This window comes from Corapipo altera, unplaced genomic scaffold, assembly GCF_003945725.1.
Source record: "Corapipo altera isolate COAL_440 unplaced genomic scaffold, ASM394572v1 2, whole genome shotgun sequence".
NCBI lineage: Eukaryota > Metazoa > Chordata > Aves > Passeriformes > Pipridae > Corapipo > Corapipo altera.
In genome coordinates this window covers 8,548,331-8,557,454 of record NW_020884890.1, presented here as the reverse complement: position 1 = coordinate 8,557,454, position 9,124 = coordinate 8,548,331, and the positions used below count along the sequence as shown (strand labels likewise).

The following is a 9,124-nucleotide window of genomic DNA, read 5'->3' as shown; positions in this document are numbered from 1 at the left end:
CCCACATTGAGGGAAAAAGCTGTGCTAAGGACGGCACGTTCTCTCTTTTCCTGTTCAGGAAATCTTACTCAGTCTGCAGCTCCTAATGAGACGTCTCAAAAATAAATATTTTGGAAGGGTTTGTACCATGAAATCATCTGTTCATGTCTTCTCAGCTTTCTCTGTACATTGTGTTTGTTGTACTTCAGATGCTGGTAACAATTCTAACTATGGATGCTTACACAGAAATGTGTTTATTCATTCAATCTTTTCTTGCTATCTTCTGTACTTATTTTTTTATTAACTGTTCCCTCTTCTTCAGGGCTTAGTAATACTCCCTTTATCTACTCTACTGATGTTCTTTTCTTCATAACAAAAGATATGAAACTCCTACTGTTTTTAAGCTTAGAAAGTGAAACACTGACCCAAATGAAATCAAAAAACTTGACTCTTGCTGATGTCATTAGTACCAGGATCTCAACTGTAATTTCAAAAAGGAGCATGAGAAGTTAGCTACCATACTCCTAGAAGACTGCCAGAAGCATGTGAAATCAGACTAAACAAATTTGGCTGACCTGGGGTTTTTTCTTATGTAATATAAATGCAGGTAAAATTCTTGATGAAGATACACCCAGTATAAAAATATTTTCAGTTCCAAAGTTATATTTGTAAGAAGATTTAGATATGCAATGATATGCAAAATCAATACACACATTTATTTTTAAATGTACATTTACAAATCCATCAAAACAACTCATTTGTTTGCAGTGCCTACTGACTTACATCATGTTTTATTGATATATAAAGTTCTTTTTAAAAAAAATGTGCCTTTCCTTGCCTTTCCTTGCCTTGCCTTGTTTTCTGATTGTACTGACTAATACCTCTGGAGTAAAAGTGAAAAACAGAGGGGGAGACCCAAACCAAAATCATCAATATGTTACCAGCCCCTTAGTGTCCCTAAGTTCTTGAAAGTCTTTTTTGTTCTGAAAAACCTTAACAGGTGATCCACAGAAGGCTACTGGAAAGGCTAAGTAGTCTTGAGGTAAAAGACAAAAGAAATCATCAGTCAATGACTGGGTAGAAATTGCTAATGAAATCAGAGGATTCAATAGCATTATATTCCCTCTTGCATCAAAACTTTATGAAGATATATCTTTACTTTCTATACCAAGTTTGATATTCTTTAATATACGTGCAGGTGATTTAGAATGTGGCAAGGGGAATATCAAGGCAGCTGAGTTTGTAATGAGATAGAATAGAATTAGAAGGCAGTGTGAAAAAACTTCAGAAGACCTGAAAAACTGCAGTGAATCATAATGACAAATGAACATCCATACCAATGAAAACAAACAGTAGAGGTGAAACAATGAAATATTTTAACCACATTTAGCGTTTAAAGTAATGATTGCAGGTTAAGAAGTATACATGAATGTCATTGCACTCTAGTCAATTAAGATTTCCACCCAGTGTGCAGCAGTAATTGGAGGCAAAGGAAATATTTAACAAGATTACTGAAGAATGGGATAAAAAAAAAAAATCCAAAATTGTTATAATACAATAATAGCAGGCATTGAGTCACCCTCAGTTGGACCGCCATCACCTAGTCTTATAATTAATGGAGCAGAAGAGAGTTTTCCAGGAACACACAATGCAAACTGAAAAGGTTACAGACTATTTAAATGAAAATTTTAACTCTTTTCACTAATGGGAACAGAAGTGAACATGATAAAATATACAAAGCTATTACTTTTTCACAGAAAATCTATCAGAAATTCCGATTTGCCCTGTTTAGAGTGAAAGAATATCAGTTAGTCATAGAAATGAAAAGGTGGATAGGAAATACAAATTCAATACAAAAGTCCTTTTCCATACAATGCACAATCACACTGTGTAATCAGTTGATATTACTGAAAACACAAATTTTAGCAATACATTTTCCAATGTATTGGAAAGTCATATGAGTAACATCGATATCAGATGTGTGGCACTATCTCACCCAGCCCTTGCAAGTGTTTTCTTCTGGTAGACTGGAAATGGCAAAACACAGCCTGTACAATGAGTGAGGCTGTTTCCATGCAATGGCAATAAATCTGCCTTTGAGAGGCCTGTGCTGGCCATTGGCAGAAAGAGAAAGAAAAGATAAACAACACACACTTCTAATTCTTCTTCTATTATTATGATAGTGATCTATTATTATGATCTACCTAGTGTGTTTGGATGAATAAATCCACCAAAAAAACCATTGAAATCTAGGATCCTGTGTCCATTAGAGTAGAGGTATTCGCCCTTGCACTTTCTTCTCTTGTCTGTTATCATCTCATGCCCTGCTTCAGATCCATGGTACAAATGCATAATCCCAACCACTTCCATTCGCAATCCTTCCACAGAGGTACATACTGAACATCCTGGAAAAAAGGGAAAGGCTGTTGACATCATAATCAGCATGCTTATCCTGTAAGCTCAGTTAAAGACTAGTAAGTTAAAGAATAACCTCAAACTGTAACTTACTCTCCACTAAAACTTCACTCTAAATTTACTTGGCTCTATTCCAAGATTTAAAATACTGCAAAATTAGGATTAATTCTTTTAATTATGGAGGCATAACTATTTTAATGCAATTTCTACCCTTCTCCATTTACCAAGACTAGGAGTGGCTGGATTTTTCATCTCTTTTTCTACTCATCTTTTAGTACAAATCTTATTGTTTCAGTCTCTCCTGTTTCTGGACTAGAACCCAGTGCCGGCCAAATACACATAAAAATGTACTGGCCACCTGGGCAATTTTATTTTATGCTTTTTATACTAAGGGTAATTGTTGGTTTTTGATAATCCATGTCTGCTGGCTGTCCTACAGGGTGAGATAAGTAGCTGGAAAGACACTGGTGTGGTTATTGGGTCATTACAGAAACCCACCTGTCTACACTGAAGTGCCACCAGAGCAGACACAGTCCCTCAAATGCATTTTTGGGTACAGAAACACTCTCTGAGAAGAGCTGAGTGAAGCTAGAATCTAAAGCTAAAACTGGGTGTATGTGTAAGTCAACATTGTAGTTTTTGAGTTCTAAAAAATTAAACACTACAAAAAGTGTTATTCTGCTAGAATTAAACTTTCTACCAAGGGGGCATCTCAAGATCAACTGCTGGCCAAAACCAGTCAGAAAATGGAGAATTTCATTGCCTAAGCATATGTAATTTCTAAGCAGCGTGTGTGTCTGTACATATCAATTATTTACACTGTAAATACAAGGTAATTATTTTTTAAAAATCCAATGACAATAATTATCTCTGATGTATTTTATATTTGCATTTGTGTGTTTATATCCACTCTTATTCCACAGATTCTGTTGATCTTCCATACTATTGCTGGTGCCATTAGAGTTTTCTTTTCTCTGTCCAATGCTGCCATTTTTTGTTCCTGTTCCATCATAAATAAAACATAGACAAAATTTCAACTTGAGAGGATCAGTAGACTGTCTTCTTGTTACTTGTCATATAGGATCCATATATCTAGAAAAGAAATAATCTACACTTTTCTGCCATTCCATTCTGGCTTCATGAGGAAAAAAGTCAAACAAATTTTTGCTTGTTTTAAACGAAAACTAAATTCTAAATATGGATTCCTATCACCCTTGAATTCCTCGTCAAACAAGATGCCACAAAAGAAATAATCCAGAAAATCAAACAAGGGTAAAAAGAAAGTGATTTCAATTTCTATGGTTTTAGTTCCATAATATTTACTGACTTCGTATTCATCTAATTAAAGAAGCAATTTCCAGAGAAATTCAGATTTCACTTTTATTATACTTTTTAAATACTTTTCTCAGTGTTTTGGCTGCAGTGAATAGCTGAAAGACTAAGTATAAAGGTACATAAACAACAGTAATCCTCAAATGTACTACTATTTTTTTTTTAAATCTTTAAAGGTAAATATTCCTTTTTTTAACCAGCTACATGGGGTTTGTATGCTCAAAGGAGATAGACTTTGAAAAGGTTGCAGTCCTTACCTTCAGGACAAGTACATAGTTCAGAAAGAAAAAACAGACTCACTTTTCATAGAACAAAAAAGTAGTAACCATATTACTCCTACCCTCAGAGGCAAAGAAAGCTGAATTGCAGCTGTCCCTTGGCTTTCTCTCTAAAGCAATACAAAGCCTTGAACTATACCTAAGCTATGCAGACTTAGCTTTCAAATCTCCATGGTTAGACTATAAAAATGAAAAGCAAAATGAAAGCTTGCGAGAATGAACAGGTTATTTCAGGGAACGGTACCGCAGCATGAAGTGCCACCTGCTGTCCTGAGGTTATAAACTCTCTGCTCCTGTCACCTACAGCTCTCAATGCAGCACACCCAGCTGCATCCCACAGCAGCACACCGACCACGGGCACCCACTGCATCAAAAAGGTAGCTGCTTTCCAAGGTAATACTGATAGTGCTTAGTCAAAAGAGCAATTCACTGTCAACTCTGCAAGGCAGTTAAAAAGCACAGCTAATTATAAACCAGTTAAGTTTCTGTTTAAACATAGGAGTTTGTGAGCAACTCATCTAAGTGAAATGAATTCCATAAATAGGTTAAAAACTAATCTTTTCTCAACCAATTAAGCCAGACAGAAGTTTATACTTCTCTCTTATAATGAATGCAACATGTAGATAAAATTAAGCATAACTGTAAGAGAACTTTAATGCAGAAGAAAACCCTTAAATGAATTATGTATATACAGTAACATAACACAGTTCCTTTGCCAGTGAAATAACAAGAGCATGAAACCTCCTAAGGAAAAACAAGTTTTCTACTTGCAAACAACCCAGGCAGGCAGCAAGAATTTCAACTTATATGTATCATTGTTTGCCCTGCCTGTGCACCAGATAAACTCAAGAATGTTAAGTCTAGCATGTTTATGTTATACTTCAATTTTCTGAATATACATTATTCATCTTTTTAACAAAAACAACTCCATCGACTCACTGATAAAAGAAAGACAAGGACTAATAGCTATCCTCAATAATTGCCACATAGTGCTACTTCAAGTAAGAAGAAACCAGTAATGGCATGATTTATTCAAGGTTAACATTATATTCAAAATACAGTCTACAATTATTTTTTTTTTCATGGTACATTATACGTGCGTGTCGTAGACTGATTCTTTTTTTTCTCCTAATGACTTCCCAGCCTGCCTTTAAACCACATACCATCTTTGCCACATCAGTTACTTAAACAATTAGGGTACAATTGAACAGCATGTTCAGATGTAATATAACTGGCAGAAATAACGAAATACTCTTTGCTTTATATAACCCTTATGAAAACATGAGTACTTTTCAAGCATCCAGTCCCACATGATCAATGCAGAACACTGGCCATTGCCAAAAGCAGAGCCTGAAAATTTCACAACAGTCAAATTTGATTCATTGTGACTATTAAATGCCTTAAGACAATTCTTAGATAAAGGAACTATTTCTAATATGAAGATATATGTAGTTTTCAAAAATTTGTTTCTGAATGTTCTCCTAGAATTGCAGTATTCTAAATGCATTAATTCCTAGATCTAATTTTAGCAATCAGCATGTTGGGAGTTGTTTGACACTAAGCTGGTCATCTTCACTTGATGGACTGTACTTTACAATACACTACAGATCTGTATTTTTCATTTTATTTGTGACTTTTCACAAGATCAATAGAACGTCAAATGCATAAGGATGGTAGAATTCAAATTTGTCTAAAAATGAAGTTTTCAAAATTCCTGCAATAAAGTTTACATCGGGATTATTTTGCTTGTCATATGCATTAAATCCTGATTAATTCATATCAAATTCAAATACATAACTGATAATTTGTGTTATCAAAGAAAACAGAAACAGTTTTCTGCATTGACCTTTACACATCAATAACAGTATTTTTTAAGATACCTTAGACTAATGCCTACTGATTTTATCATAATAACCTGTTTGCTTTACCAGTTGTTACCCATTTAGAAACAGAGAGCACAGTTTATAATACCCACACCAAAAAATAACAACAATACAGAACACTGTATTAACTCAAGCACACCAACTCTATGAAATTACTATTATGAAAGTTATATTGATTCTGTTCCTTACTCTCTGCTCAATCATTGCCTAAAGGAAATTTTCATAAGCATATAAGTGAACAATAACAGTATTAAGTCTAAAACTGCTGATAAAATTCAACAAGATTTTCAAGAAACATATTTGAGAGATGTCTAGCTAGTTTACCTCTCATTCTGTTATTTGACATTTTCCAATAAAGCTCCTTGAAAATAAATATATTTCACAAATTTTAATACTGATTCCTATGAAAATTGCATAGCAAAAAACTAGGTTCATATATAATATACATAATGTTATCGATATTCATAAAATAAATCATATTACTTTACATTCCATAATATATAGGACTCCCTTTGACAGGCTGTGATTTGTTCTTGGTAGGTTTTCCCAAAGAAGTACTAACTTCTGGCATCTACCTGTGATAGTCCTTTTATGTTATTCTTTCTCCTGCAGAAATAAATCAGTTTACTCTGACCTGGTCACAAGTGGCCACAGCCTATAGGACTTCTTACAAAGAAAAATCAAAGGATTTTCTTATTGTTAAAAAAATTCCCTCAACTCTTAAAGCCCTCCCTTTCATGTTTTGTACTTCAGCATCAAACTAGAATTTTGTCCCTGTTACAAATAAAAAAATTTCTTCTATAAACAACACTCATAATAATTGTAAGTTATCAGAAATCAGTTCTGTGTCTGTAAATGCTATCTCTCTGGGATAATGTCACAGGGATAGGGAAATGGATATGAGAGGAGGATGGGACAGGGTGTGGATGTGGATCTGCAACAGAGAGTTTCATAGCGTTACTTTCATTCCTTTGAGAGCAACCTTCCATTGATCTTTCAGGTTCCTGTGTCAGACAATTGTCTATTCCAGCAACAGGGAAAAGGTGACAATATTCTTGGCTTCAAGACCCTCAGGAGGGTCTTGAGCTTCAGGAGAGGTGGGTAGGGGAGAATAATATTGCAGGTCTACAACTTAGCTGACAAACTGCACTTTTGTCATCACTTACCACCATCTTTGCAGCTACTCTTCTAAAATGTGGAGCTTAAAAATTAGCCATATGGAAGAATTTTGCTCCATAGATTGGCTGGGATAGTCAACTTCTAAATCACATTAATGATAAGAAATATCCTCTTCTGTGTTAACTTCTTTAAAAATCTCCTTTGCGTAGATCTGTAAAAGGCTACACATTGGCTTGGAATGCCATGCTTTCTTCTCTAATATCTCTGAAATATCAGTGTTTCTGGTGGGCCAACACAAAGTAAAAAAACACAATCTCAATCCCTCTCATCAAGCTAAACATATTTTATTAGAATTATACTCCCCACACTGTACCTCCAATCAAATATTTTTATTTTTTGGAAATTAAAAAGACAGAGACCCCACAAATACTTCCTTTGTTGTGACAAGTTGTTTCAATACTAGTTGTTCATTACTTCTTTAATATAATCAGGCTCACAAATAAGGGCAGGTGATATACTGTAAATAGTGTTCTGCCATGTATGACAAGTGTGGGAGGAAGCACATTTTATAAATAAATATCTTGAAGGACAGGTTGCATGCCCTGGAACCTGAGTACACAGGCAGTGCTGCAGTGACGAGAAAGAAAACAAGTCTCAGGCAATACCATGGCCAGTATAGCAAACTAGACAGTACCAAGCAAGCACTACTGAAAACTAACGAAGCACCTGCTGAGACTGACACCAAACCTCCAAAATCCCCAGATGGCCTCTACACTTAGGGCACATCTCTCTGCTAGACTCAGTATAAGCAGGAATACATGTGATTTTATAAAAGCATCATTTACAGACAAACAGCCTCTGCACCCCTGTTCTCTGTGCAGATGAAAATAAAGACTGGAAAGGAACAAAATAAAAAAGAGGTTTTTAGGCAGCTGGTTCCTGCACCACCAAGTCTTCCTGAGCATTTTGTAAATATTCCTAGTTAGTATTATAATTTTTTCATATTGTACCTTATCTGACAGTGTAAAATTCCATTTACTTCTTGTTAGCAGTCAGTGGAACTAATGCCAGGGCTCTGAATTTGTTTTTACGTATTTTTAAATGTAAGAAGCCCCACCCTTTTGCTTCAGTACTTACTGTTGTCCACCCAGTTGCAAGAAATGTAGCTATGTCAGCGTGGTGTGTTAAGTATCCATGCAATCTACACAAAAAAAAAAGGCTCACCTCAGGTCCTCAAGTTAGCAAACACAGAGAGTTACCTTTAAATTTATGTTTTCTTTGGAAATACATAAGTCCTTATACAATAACTGTAATTAAAATTAGTCACATTCAGTAAGTACTGGTTATCAGTTTCCTCCCAACTCAGTACAAAGATGCACTTAATGCATCAGTCTAAGCTGTTTCCTGTGAACATTCTTCTACTTACAGTTGTGGGGACCTACAGTATTCATCTAATTTTCTACTCCAGACCCACTTTTTTGTACTTGGTATGAAAACACAATTGCCTCATCTGTCTTGTCCCTCATGCATGCCTTGTCTACATCTGTTGCATCCAGCATTTTACTGGGTTTGGATTTTTACTGCTAGCTGTAAGCATCATAAATAGTAGTCTTATACCAAGAAGACATTTTAAAAATATATATATGGTTTGACTAGTAACAACCCCAAAGCCAGAGCTATGGAAGACAGCTGTTAGAGTCAGAAAGAGAAGGCAAATTCTCTTACACTGACTAGATAGGAATGACTCCTAGAAAGCCTCTGGAAATGCTAGTTTGATATATGAATAACCAGTATACCCAGAATAAGTTAAATAGGTAGAGGCTTGTTTAGGCTCCTTTCAAGGCAGGACTAGAGTAAACACATTCTGTTTAAGAACATACACACCCCAGGCCTGAACAACAAGATACTATCACAGTCAAAGCAACCTTCAAGCCCAGAAACTTAGAGGAGCTCCAAAGACAGTATGCACTGTGAAGAAGAGGAAGATGAGGAAGAAAGGGGTCTTGGGACCCCTGCCTCAATTCCGGAGAGGTGTACCAGGGGGCAGATTTGGGGAGGACCTGGAGGGCAAATACTTCTGGGATTGGATGGATAATACTTATAAAATTATAGAACCAC

General features: G+C 35.5%; 1 long non-coding RNA gene across 3 annotated transcripts; it reads right to left on the bottom strand.

Annotated features, from left to right (window-relative positions):
• Positions 1-2,211: 2,211 nt before the first annotated feature.
• LOC113947796 lies at positions 2,212-8,854 on the bottom strand. Of its 3 annotated transcripts, XR_003527868.1 has the most exons (4): positions 8,732-8,854; positions 8,144-8,207; positions 7,054-7,217; positions 3,355-3,486 (listed from the first exon to the last, which is right to left on the bottom strand). It is a non-coding gene; the product is annotated as an uncharacterized LOC113947796 (long non-coding RNA). The 3 variants fall into 3 exon arrangements; XR_003527867.1 differs by lacking the exons at positions 3,355-3,486; positions 7,054-7,217 and adding an exon at positions 2,212-2,384; XR_003527866.1 differs by lacking the exon at positions 7,054-7,217.
• Positions 8,855-9,124: the final 270 nt, after the last annotated feature.